Source organism: Myotis lucifugus, unplaced genomic scaffold (genome assembly GCF_000147115.1).
Source record: "Myotis lucifugus unplaced genomic scaffold, Myoluc2.0 scaffold_124, whole genome shotgun sequence".
Classification (NCBI taxonomy): Eukaryota; Metazoa; Chordata; class Mammalia; order Chiroptera; family Vespertilionidae; genus Myotis; species Myotis lucifugus.
This window is the reverse complement of record NW_005871172.1, coordinates 1,088,502-1,100,599: the sequence shown is the minus strand read 5'-3', so window position 1 is coordinate 1,100,599 and position 12,098 is coordinate 1,088,502.

Below are 12,098 nucleotides of genomic sequence, written 5' to 3'. Positions count from 1 at the left end.
TGTTAGATTGCACTCGTGGTCAGAGAAGTAATGAGGCGCTCTTTACCCCAATCTGCATGATAGATAACAGTGTGATGATGCCAAGTGTTGGTGAGGCTATGGGACAAATGGGAACATCATGGGCTGTGAAGGGAGTGTAAACTAGTCAGGCATTTAGGAGGGCCATCTATAAGTACTTAGCAAAATTAAAAGTAAATATGTAAAAAATTAAAAAGTAAATATGAAGCTGGTTCTTCTGATCAGCATCACTGGTGGGAATGGGCCACTGGAAATATTGGCTAGAATAGATAGCAAAGAAACACCTGGAATAAGTGGGTTCCCAAACCTTATCCTGTCAATTCCATCTCAGAAACTTTAGCCTTTTTATGAGTATTTCCCCACTGACATAAACATCCTCACGCGATGTTAATTACATTGTATACGAACAGCATGGCTAACCAACTCATGTGACATGATGAAATGTGGCAAAGTGCTGTGATGGAGCCTAAAAAAAGAAAATGGATCGTCTGTGTACTTTCTTCTGTGTTATTTGCAAGTAACATGATAACGCAGGAAAAACAAAAAACAAAATGATCACTGAGCCATATGAATATTTTTTTGTAATTTTTAAAGTGTGAATATTACGGATTAAGTGTAAAGAATAAAATATATGCAGAATCAACTATGATCACCTGTGTTACTACTAAATCTTAAAATGCTGCCATGGCCTGTGTGTCTTTAAATAGAACATTAGGGTGACAGTTGGGAGACGGTTGAACTCCTGATTCCATCCCAGTTTTCCCTTCCCCAGAGCTACTTACTATCATCCACTCTGTGCTTGTCCTTAAGTAGGTTTCTATAATTTTACTCAAAAGTTGTGTACACACAAGTTATATTTAGTGTTAATTTTGCATTTTTGAAATTTTATTTCAATAGCATCATTCAGAATGTACCCTGACACTTGCTTTTTCACTCAAATCATGCTTTGAGATTTGTCCACGTTGCTACACATACTCCAGTCCATTAATTTTACAGTTTTAGTAGGTATTTACTATGATTACTTTATTCTCCTGTTTAAGGACATTTACGTTATTTCTAGTTTTCTACCATCATAAACAACACTGAAATGAACTTTCTGGTATCCTTCATGGGCACATGAATGAAGGTTGTCTAGAGTATGTTGCTAAGAATGAGTTTCTAGCAGGAAAGCCATGCACACCTTAGGTCTCACTAGTGGGTGCAACTTCACTGGCTGGTTCAGCCATCCCGCCTCCCAGCTGCTGTGGATGTTGGCTGCTCATGGCTCCTGAGGGCCCTTTCCCTGTCCAGAGCGGGTAGGTGCTCCCCCTCCACAACCCTGGGATGTAGGCTCAGCCAGAGGCCAGTAATGACTGGCACTGGGTACACAAGCCTGGCTCCTGACCTCCAATGGGACTCACTCAGTGGGTACAATTCCTCTTCCAGATCCCCTCTCAAGCCCAGGCTGAACATAATGTGCTGAGTCCACATCTCTGCTCACCTCCCTCCATCTTCTTCTTCTGAGGTCCCTCCTTCACTACACTCTGTCCCAGTTCCCAGGAGTCACTGCTTCCAGGGAACCTGGCCCAAGATGACTAATATTGCCAAAGTACCTCCAAAAGGGCTGCACCAATGTCCACAGTTAGGAGAGGCTTGAAGGCTGAGAAAGAGAAAGCCCTTCCAAGAGATGAGGTGGGGGAGGGGGAGAAGGCAAAGGCGCTGAGATGAAAGAGCTTTGTGAATTCAGCAAACTGAATGAAAGCCAGTGTGGCTGAAGAGTGGGGAGCAGAAGAAAGAGAAGGATAGTGGTTGAGGTTGGAGATGTATGTAGGAGCCGACAAGTAGACGTCATAGGCTGGTTTCCATTTTTTTTCTAATTGTAATAGGAACTTTTTGAAATGCTTTTGTCAACGTAAAAAACCATTGAAACCTGTAAAGAATTTTTGTGAGTTTATTTGAGCCAAACTGTCGACATATGCCGGGAAGCAGAACCTCAACGAATTGAGATAGTGCTCCGGAGAATGGCAGGGTTACATCCGTATTTATACATGAAATTCATTGGTGACAGATTTAAGGAGGTGGGATTAAGTGAAGCAGGGGGAAACCTCTGTGATAGGATAGCAGGATCAATTAACATGATAATGAAGGAATTTATAGTATCTGTCCTGGCGCCCAGAACATTTGGTTGTGCCCCAGGGGCTCCAGAAAAAAGGGAAGTTACAAGTTACCCAGACATTTCAAGGGTATGTTATCTTAGAGGCAAAAAGGCAAATGGGCTCAGTAAGGATCAAAGTTGATCTTGTCAGTGAAGATACTGGCCTAGGACATAACTGCCCACCATAACTGCTTTTAGTTAAAGTTTAATTTCAGACCATCCTTTGTGGTTACTTTAGGTCTCCGAGTCTGCAGAACTGCCATGCAGGCCTTTCCTGAGCTTGTCAGGTCAGCATGTGGCCCCTTTCGTCCACAATATCAATGCAAATTTAGAATATTTATATTTGGAAACATACCTTTGTTTACAGAAATGAGATAATTCTATATATGTATATATATGTATATGGATTTTTTTCAGTTTAAAATATGTCTTGGAGCTCTTTACATTTCACTACATATTGACCTACTTTATTTTATTTTTAAGTATATTTTTATTTATTTCAGAGAGGAAAGGAGAAGGAGAGAGCTATAGAGACATCAGTGATGGGAGAGAATCACTGATCGGCTGCTTCCTATTGGGGATCAAGCCTGCAATCTGGGCATGTGCCCTGACGGGAATTGAACCGCAACCTCCTGGTTCATAGGTTGACGCTCAACCACTAAGGCATGCCAGCTGGGCCTACTTTATTTTATACAGCTGCTGCATTGTATTCCATTGTATGTATTTAGCATAGATTATTTAACCACACCACTGCTAATGAATTGTGAGGCTTCTTACAATTTTTTGCTATCATGGACAATTCAGCAATGAATAGCCTTATAAATGCTTCTTTGTGCAAATAGTCCTCATGTTTGCTTACACTAGGTATTTAGATACCTAGAAATTGGATTGCTGGGATAAAGAGTATTCACAATTAAAATTTTGATAGCTACTACTTAACTGTCCTCCCAAACGGGTGTACCAATTTAGATTTCCACCACCAATATACCAGTGCATGCTTTTCTCTATACAATGGCTCTGGATATTAATCAAACTTAAATTTTTGTCAATTTGGTGAAAAATATCTTATTGTTGTCTTATTTTTCCTATCCTTAATTACTAGCCAGCATCAATTATTAGCCACTTTTCATATGGTAATTGTAATTTGTTGTTCTTTTTCTTCTGTAAATTGTTCCCATCTGCAACAGATATTTTTATTATTTTGCTGGTATCCACCCCGCTCCCTGTGCCATTGTATATCGGAAATCCCATCTGGGTGGGACAGACCCTACTCCCAGCTCTAGTGAGTGCTATAATCCAATCAGTATAACCTTCAGTGGGTGTGGTTGTAAACCAATCAAACAAGAAGGAGCATTCCTCAGGCATAGTAAGCGCAGTGCCTAGAGCAGTGGTTCTCAACCTTCTGGCCCTTTAAATACAGTTCTTCATGTTGTGACCCAACCATAAAATTATTTTTGTTGCTTCTTCATACCTGTAATGTTGCTACTGTTGTGAATCGTAATGAAAATATCTGATATGCAGGATGGTCTTAGGCGACCCTTGTAAAAGGGTTGTTCGACTGCCAAAGGGGTCTCGACCCACAGGTTGAGAACCACTGGCCTAGAGCACAAAGTCTTTTTAAGGGCACATGAAAATGCCTTAATTTTTAAATAAAATCAAAAGGAAAAAAGTGAACTTTTAGATTAAAGAAGATACTTTCATATATTATGGATTGAACTGTGTCCCCCCCCAAATCCCTATGTTGAATCCTAATTCCCAATGTGACTGTATTTGAGGCTAGGGCTTTAAGGTGAAATGAGGTTTTAAGGCAATTAAGGTGAAATGAGGTTTTAAGAGTGGAGTCTTGCCCTGCGGTGTGGTTCAAACCAAGAGGTCCCTGGTTCTATTCAGTCAGGGCACAAGCCCGGGTTGGGGGCTAGGCCCCCAGTAGGGGGGTGGCGGTGTTGGGAGGCGGCCGATCAATGATTCTCTCTCTCATCGCTGTTTCTATCTTTCTATCGCTCTCTCATCCTCTCTCTCTAAAAGATAAATAAAAACATTAAAAAAATAAAGAGTGGAGCCTTAATCCCATATGATGGTGTTGACAAGGAGAAAGTTCTGAGAAGTCCTAAATTATATTACAGCTGTTAACAACTGCAGGCCAGCTGACAAAAGATTGCTGGAATTCCTTTATGTCTGTTAGAATTTCAGATTAAATTCCAGATGGCTATTTCTGAGATTATCCAAAAGAGAGAATAGCAGGTGCCGTTGGACCCTTGGAGCCTCCGTTTCTTGTTTATACACAAATTTTCCAATCTGTTGCCTATAGACAATCCACAGGAAGGAACATCTTTTCCTTCTTATTTGGATTCTGCACCTATCCCAGAATTATCCAGATTCACCTTCTCCCATCCCTTTTACCTATAGCTAATGTAAATTCTTTCAGAGTGGTTTACCGCGTTCTCCCCCCTGCTTGATGTATAAAAAATGTTCCTGGCCAGCTGGCATGGCTCAGTGATTGAGTGTGCACCTATGAACCAGAAGGTCACAGTTCAATTTCCCGTCAGGGCACATGCCCGGGTTGCAGGCTCGGTCCCTAATGTGGGGCCTGCAGGAGGCAGCTGATCAATGATTCTCTTTCATCATTGATGTTTCTATCTCTCTCCTTCTCTTCCTCTCTGAAATCAATAAAAATATATTTTAAAAAAATGCTCCCAACTCCCGGCTGGCAGACATGTTTGCCTTTTCCACTCAGCACTGCACCAGGACCTGGTCGTCTTTTTCTTGTACCAATGGCCTAATAAACCCTTTCTTTCCAAAAAGATTTTTCAGCTCTGGAAGTTAAATTTTTGTTTCACAGTGTCCTCCCAAGGAGAGGAAGATATACCAAAGAGTTTCGCTCTATGTCCACATATAAGGAAGGCCACATGAGGACACAGCTAGCAGATGGCCAACTACAAACCAGGAAGAGCCCTAACCGGTTTGGCTCAGTGGACAGAGTGTCGACCTGCAGACTGAAGGGTCCCAGGTTTGATTCCGGTCAAGGGCATGTGCCTTGGTTGCTGGCACATCCCCAGCAGGGGGGAGGCAGCTGATCCATGTTTCTAACTCTCTATTCCTCTCCCTCTCCCTTTTTCTCTGTAAAAAATCAATTAAAAACAAAAAACAAAACAAACAAACAAAAAACAGGAAGAGAGGCCTCACCAGACACCAATCCTTAAGGCACTTTGACTTCTAGCCTCTAGAACTGTGAGAAAATAAATGTTGTTTAAACAGCTCTGTGGTATTTTGTTATGGCTTCCTGAACACACATGCAATAGATAGTATTAATATATTCATCTTTATCACCAGTGCAGTCATAAAATATAATTTCATTTAAATTTTTCATTTTTATGGAGGAAGTATCTAGGGCCAATGAAAGTCATAATGTGACCCTGTCATCAGGCCCTGGCACCCTCTAGGTCCAGGCCTTTAGAATAATGGGAGGGAAAGAAGGCTGCTCCAGATGGTTAGATGTGCTAATATGAGGCCTGGAATGGCTGCAGCTACTTTTTTCTATTAAAAGGGAAGCTGACAGACACACTGAAAAGAACAGAATTAAGATCACAGACAACTTCAATCAGAACATGCTAACTTCATTTTTTGTTTTTAACTTTTACTTATTGATTAAAGAGAGAGAGAGAAACTTCGATTTTTGTTGTTTATACATTTATTGGTTGATTGTTGTATGTGCCCAGACCAAGGATGGAACCCGCAACCTTGGCATATGGGGACAATGCTATAAACTACTGAACTACCCGGCCAGGGCTGACTTCGGTTTTAAAGGTTAAGCAGTAAATTTATTTTAAAAGAATAGTCTTTTATTCCACTCCTCTCCATATACCCCAGATGTCTTCCTAATGGTAACCGCCCTCAACTCTTCTTGATGCCTCCTCAGTATTTAATTTTTATATGCCTAAAACATATCTTTATATTTGCTGTGCTCCTTTTAAAAACATTTACCTTATTTTATTTTATTTTTAAAGAAAGGCAGACTGCCACATGCAGTGCCTCATTTGGATATATATGGAGTCTTAGAAGCTTGACTACCCGATGTTCTCCTAAAAACGGGCCTTGAGAGCTTGTTTGGAGGTTCTAGCAGGGAGCATAGCTAGTCGTATACCCTTGACCGAAGACCAGTCCTCTCCTCTGGGTGGAGGGGGATAGGTCGTCCTCTTCAACTGAGTGCCCAGCTTTGGGGAGGACCACATGGATCGGTGAGGGAGGAAGGGGACACCTGCCTAGCCAGCCATATCAACTGAATCAACTCTGACAGATCATCCTCATATTCTATGATCTTTTATTCTAATAGTAATAACCACAGGAACTGACACATGTTAAATACTTGGTGCTCAGTAAATGGTAGCCTTAATGTTAGAAATCATCAGTACAACCAGAGAGGAACATATTATTTTCCTCCTGATGAGGAAACAGAGACTGACACAAGAGAGGATGTTACTTTCAAGAGATTTCACACCGTGAGAGCTAGGATTCAAATGCAGAGCCAGCCCAGCCAATGTGGCTCAGTGTGGCTCAAAACCCAGGAACCCAGAAGTCGCCGGTTCAATTCCCAATCAGGGAACATGCCTGGATTGCGGGCTTGATCCCCACTAGGGGGTATGCAGGAGGCAGCCGATCGATGATGATGATGATGATGATGATGATGATGTTCCTCTCTCATCAATGTTTCTATCTCTCTATCTTTCTCTAAAAATCAATAAAAATATTTTTAAAAAGAGGCTGAGAACTAAGACAAATTATACTGGGGGGAAAGTAAAAAAAAAAAAAAAAAAAAAAGCAGAGCCAAGGTCTTAACTACAATGATTCATTATCACCTGCAACCACCATTGTGAAAACCGCTGGGATGGAATGTGGTACAATAGAACTTGCTGAGAGTAGAGGAGGTAAGGCATAGTCAGGGTGGGGACCTGGTCTTCTTCTTCTCCTTCTTCTTCTTCTTCTTTTTTTTTTTTTTTAACATTTTGTCAATACTAGGCACCATAAAATGTAAACACAATTACTGTCATAAACCTGGATATACCTTCAAGGACTGAAAGTGGCTTTGTTTAGTTACCCTGTTTGCATACAGTGCAGAGAAAGGTCGTCATATTAGCACTATGTACATAAGAGGAGATCCAAATTACAAGAGGCAGATAAAATTCAAATTCTTTAAATATTTGTTAAACTAAGTTTTACAGTAACATCCAGGTTTATCTTCCTTTCACTAACCACGTTCCCTGTTAAGCACATCATAACAATAGCACAGTGAAGGAAATAATGACATAAAAATTTTGATACACTAGAAAACAGTGCTCAGTGATACATTTACATTCCATTTGTGATTAACCATTTGATCATACAGTACCTTCCTACAAGATTACTGGCTAATTTGGGGGTGGGGTTTATACTGTTAGAGGTATTACTAACATGATAACTATTTTCCTTATATGCAAACTTTAGAGCTATAATTTTATTGAGTAAAACTGACTATGCAAGTTGACTTTGCAGCTTCTCAAATAATGTGGTTTATGAAGTTATGAGAACTATGAGTAAAGCTGCCCTGGACATGAAATAGCTTCTCACCCTGCTTTTGGGACCTGGTCTTAGCGGGAATGGAAGCCTGGAAATAGGATTGCAGTATAAATTACAGACACCCAGTTACTTCTGAATTGCAGATAACCCATGAATGATTTTTTAGTATTGTATATACCAACTAAAAAGTTACTTATTGGAAATACATATCTAAGTGGAGGTCCTGCACTTTTATTTGCTAAACCAAGTGCCTAGGAACCAAGGGCATGATTCCAGCAGGGAGTTTAGCTCTGGTGAGGCCCAGGCAATTAGTGTCGGTGAGGGCCTGTGGTAAATCCCAGCCTTCTCGCTAGGTGGCGGTAGAGGACTGAGCAGGGCAAGGGGTGGGGCTGTGGGTGGGGAGAGAGCAGGTGTGGGAAAGGGCTTTGCGATGAAGAGAATCTCAAAGCACAAAAGAAAGAACTGGCAGTTCACAGAAAAAGCAGTTTACACATGACTAATAAACACAAAGAGAAACACAACCGCTTTCATAATTAAATGAAGAAACTTAAAATTAGATTATTTTCCGCCTCTCAGGTTGGCAAAAATAAAAAGATTAAAAATACTAACAGGGCGGTGGGGGGAGGTAGGAGAGAACAAAGTGGGGATAAATGGTGATGGAAGGAGACTTGACTAGGTTTGAGACAGGCTAGTAAGCCAAGACAGTGGAATAGGAAAACTGAGGCAGATAGTTAAACGGCCAATCAGTTTACAGCCATCTAATACATTGCAAATTCTATCTTCTCTAACCAAGGACCTAAGAGTATTATCTGGCCGGTGTGGTTCTGTGGTTGAGCGTCAACTTATGAACCAGGAGGTCACGGTTCAATTCCTGGTCAGGGCATGTGCCTGAGTTGTGGGTTCAATCCCCAGTGTGGGGCGTTTTGCTGCTTTTCTGGGCCTGGAGTTGAAATGCAACGGAGGCCTAGATGTTATCTCTAGGGAGGAAATGTCAGGGGGGTCCAAACCCCATGATCAGTGATGTGCTAGGGGAGGAAAGGTCACCCCCAGGTCCCACACTACAATTGTCATGTGCTGGGCACCGAGGGTTTTCCGCCCTGGTGGCCTTCTGTACCTGGCTCCTCCTCCTTGCTCTGCTCATGTGTATCCAACTGTCCACCACACCCTGAGACCTCCCCTAAGATTTCCATCTGCAGCAGAGAAATACCCTCAATGCAAAGGACTCAGAGCTCTCCTCCAGGGGAGCACACCCTCATCATTCCCCTCTGGCCCCTTCTTCCCTCCAAGGGACTTCAGGAGAGTTGCAACCAGGGAATCAATTGGCAGTGGCAGCTCCTCCCGGTCTAACCCCCTGAACCTCTCCATTGCCTCCGTTTCTCTGAATTCCCAGTGAGCCAAAGCAGCCCAGCCTAGGCTGGGCGTAGGCTCTCCTATTGCTTCTTCTATGCCCTTCCTTGCTTCACTGTCCTGAGTGTGTTACTAATGCAGCCAATAAATTCTTGCTTTGTTGCACTTTGTCTCTTGACTGAAATCTTTCCTTCAAGAAGACAAGATTTGCCCTAGCTGGTTTGGCTCAGTGGATAGAGCGTGGCCTGAGGACTGAAGGGTCCTGGGTTTGATTCCACTCAAGGGTACATGTCTCAGTTGCGGGACCGATCCCTAATAGTGGGTGTGCAGGAGGCAGCTGATCACCTTCCTCTCTGAAATCAATAAAAAAATATTTTTTCAAACAGACAAGAATTGAGGTCTCATCATCTTGCCAGTTACAGTAACATCCTGGGTTAAGGCACTTACAAGAATCAACCAATGAATGCATAAATAAGTGGAACAACAAATTCATGTTTTCTCTCTCTCTCTCTCAAATCAATTTAAGTGGTTTACACTTTTCCTCCCTAGCCACAGGGTAAATAGCTTAAATCACCCTACTCACGGAGATAGACAGCAGAAATCCAATTAGTGCCATTTGCCAACAACCCCCAAGGACAGATGAAGTTAAGAGAATAAATCTCATTTTGGTACATCAGTATAAAGCTCATGAATCTTCTATTGAGATTTCCCCCTAAGATATCCCCTAAACTCCCAGCCTTTAACACCCCTCCCCCCCACAAGACAGCCCTGCCAGTGTGGCTAAGTGGTTGAGTGTTGACCTAAGAACGAAGAGGTCAAGATTTGATTCCCAGTCAGGGCACATGCCCAGGTTTCGGGTTGGATCCCCAGTAGGGGGCGTGCGGGAGGCAGCTGAGTGATAATTGTCTCTTATCATTGATGTTTCTATTATTGATGTTTCTATCTCTCTCCCTCTCCCTTCCTCTCTGAAATCAATAAAAAATACTTTAAAAAATAAAATCCTCAAGACAGACCCAGTGGGCCCTCTCCCTCCCTAGAGCATGCCTGTGCCTTTCTCTTCCTCCTCTTCTTCCCCCACAAGCCGGTTACCTTTGCCCTTCTCTCTCCTAAGCTCCAAGGGACCTTCCTTTGCCTCTGTAGCTTATTTCCTGAGCCTATGCAGCCCAGCTGACTCACTTCTACTACCTCTGTGACTATCTAAATAAACTTTCTCTTCTAGTTTGAGTCTTGGCTCTGAAATCTTTCTTAGCCAGAACTCAAGTACCAAAGTTGCTGAACCTAGGTCTGGTATGACTCCACAAGTCTAACACCTGGTGCCCTTTTGCTGCCAACAGCTCAAAGTTGTTAGTCAGCAATCCTTGAAACCATTAAAACCAACCTGTCATATTACAAGGAAGTCCTTTGTCATTCTTAGTAAACAAATTTAGAAATTCACCTTTATAATGACAGGATGTAAGTACTTATAGGTTTAACAAAAATTTGATGGTACTGACATGTAATGATTCTCTATTCTTTTTCATTAGCTATCAGAGGTGTGAGGCCAGCTGAACAATTTATCTCCAAGTACCTGTGTCAACAGTTATCTTATTCTTTTCAAGATTCCTCATCAAATGGGAAACTAAAGCTTGTGGCCCTTGGCTTCAGATATGATTTTTAGCCACGGCTTATTAAAGAATTTGGGGGTATTATAATTTTGTTTCCTCATATGTGACCTAGGTCAAGTCCCTTAGCCTCTCTGAGCCTCAAGTTGCTCATCTGTAAAATGGAGACAATATTAGTGCCCATATCATAAAGGTATTGCAAGAATTAAAAAAAAAAAAATAGAGTGTGGGCAAAAGTAGATTTACAGTTGTGAGTATTGAAAACACAGAGTTTATTCTTATATTATTTTTTTATTAAAGATATTTTTATTGATTTCAGAGAGGAAGGGAGAGGGAGAGAGAGATAGAAACATCAATGAGAGAGAATCATTGATCAGCTGCCTCCTGCACGCCCTCTACTGGGGATCCAGCCTGCAACCCAGGCATGTGCCCTTTGACCGGAATCGAACCCGGAACCCTCAGACGCTCTATCCACTGAGCCAAACCATCTAGGGCCATTCTTGTATTATTTTTTAATGTATTTTTAAAGTTATTATTGGTTTTAGAGAGAGAGGAAGGGTAAGGGAAAGAGAGAAACATTGATGTGAGACAGAAGTATTTATCAATTGCCTTCCACATGCATCCCAACCAGGGATCGAACCCACAACCTGAGTATGTGCCCTGACTGGCGGCAACATTTCAGTATCTGGGACAACATTCCAACCAACTGAGCCACACCCCCAGGGCTATTGTTTATTAATTACTGGTATTATTTTTCATACAAACTGTAGACCTACTTTTGCCCCACCCTGTTGGTAGAACACCCCGCATGTTGACCAGCATAACAAACACCAGAAAACATTTATTATTAATACAGAGAGTGGAGCCTTTAGAAAAATAGAAGTGTGATCTTTACATCATGCTTAAGTAAAGAGTTTATATGTTTATTTACCAGGTGAACCTCATATTCTTCATAGCTGTCACAAAAGCAGAGACTCTATTTGGAGGGTAATTTGACAATTTATCTGGAGAGCAGTTTTTTTTTTGTTAATCCTCACCCAAGGCTATTTTTCCATTGATCTTTTAGAGTGGAATAGAGAGGGGGAAGACAGAGAGAAACATCCATGTGAGAGAAACACATCGATTGGTTGCCTCCTGCACGCATCCTGACCAGGGCCCAGGCCGGGGAGGAGCCTGTAACCAAGGTACATGCCCTTGACCAGAATCGAACCCCAGAACCTTTGGTCCATAGGCGGAAGCTCTATCCACTGAGCCAAACCGGCTAGGGCTGGAGAGCAATTTTTGAATCATAAATATAATAATTCCCTTTGGTTTAATCATCCTACTTTTAAGAATTTTTCCCGAGAAAATAAAGATGTGGGCAAAGACTTATGTAGAGTATGTTTAGTGCAGCATTATTTATAATAGAAAAAAAATGTACATATTCAACAGTATGGGAAACAAATTAT